Below are 1,213 nucleotides of genomic sequence, written 5' to 3' on the forward strand. Positions count from 1 at the left end.
GGGGGGGGGGGGGGGCCCTGGAAAACCCTGGGAGGGAGGGAAACCGGACCAGGGGGTTTCTTAAAAAAATTGGGGTGGGGGAGGGGGGGGAAAAAGAAAGCAAGAGAAATTTTACAGGGGCCACGGCCAGGCCTTCGGCCTCCGGGGGGGGACGAGGGCGGGGGCCCCGGGGGTGTGGCAGGGAGAAGACCAAGGCCGACGTGGGGAGGCGACGCTTACGACTGACTGACGCTGGCGCTGGCGCTGGCGCATCTGAGTGGTTGGAGCCTGGATACTGTTGGGGGAGCCTAGGGATAAAATGGGTACCTGGTACAAGTACCTCGAGCAATGCGAAAGTTTCTGCTGAAGTGAGGTGCCCCGGGATGTCTTCCTGGGATTTCCTTTGGGTTCGTGATACCTGTGAACTCCCTGCGATTCTGGGGTTCAAGACACGAGGTGGAACGAATAGACGTAGCTGATGGCTTGTGTGGCTTGGACGTCCAGCCGACGACGCTTTCCGTAGGTAGTCGGTCCCATGCACACCACCATGACTTGTTTCCCCTTCGAATTCGCTCGCATCATGGCCCATGCCTTCTGTCTTCTGTCTCAAGCCTCATGCCCGTGCCTGTGCGTGTGCCTCATGCCTCGGCATTCTTCCTGCTGGGCCGTCGGGGAGTGTTTCTTGTTCATGGCATGTCTTGCCTTCATGCCTGTTTTTTTTTCCTCTCTTAACCCCATCAAAGTACATGTACTCCCTCCCCTCTTGACCCGAGTGGCTTCCCTTTGCGGACGAGATAGGGGTCAAGAAAAGAGCCACACGATGCACCCAGGTGAATTTCCTACTTTTGCCTCAATCCACGCCGTGTCATCCACCGGATCGTCTCCCCGAGGGTCAAGGTAGTCGAAAATGAGCGCCCGTGGTTGGGTGCTGCCCCTGGTCACTTGCTCACATCGTCGCTTCCATCTCTTGACGGTCCCATCCTTGGCGCGAGGTCGAGACTTTGTCCCCGCCTTGGTGCGAGTATCTCCACACATAGCTGTGGCGCCACAGCGACCTCGGCGCCACAGGAATGAAAGTATTTCGCTAACACCATACCTCATGCCCATGCTGTCTGGCGCGATTCGTCTGGGCGCTCTCGACCTTACGCTTTCGTTCCAGTGCAGGCTCCCCCCCCCCTCCCCCCCTCCACCCCTTCCTCCCGGTGCTCGGGAGGGGGGGAACCGATTTTCCCTC

The sequence above is a fragment of the Verticillium alfalfae genome, genomic scaffold (genome assembly GCF_000150825.1).
Source record: "Verticillium alfalfae VaMs.102 supercont1.7 genomic scaffold, whole genome shotgun sequence".
NCBI classification, from domain to species: domain Eukaryota; kingdom Fungi; phylum Ascomycota; class Sordariomycetes; order Glomerellales; family Plectosphaerellaceae; genus Verticillium; species Verticillium alfalfae.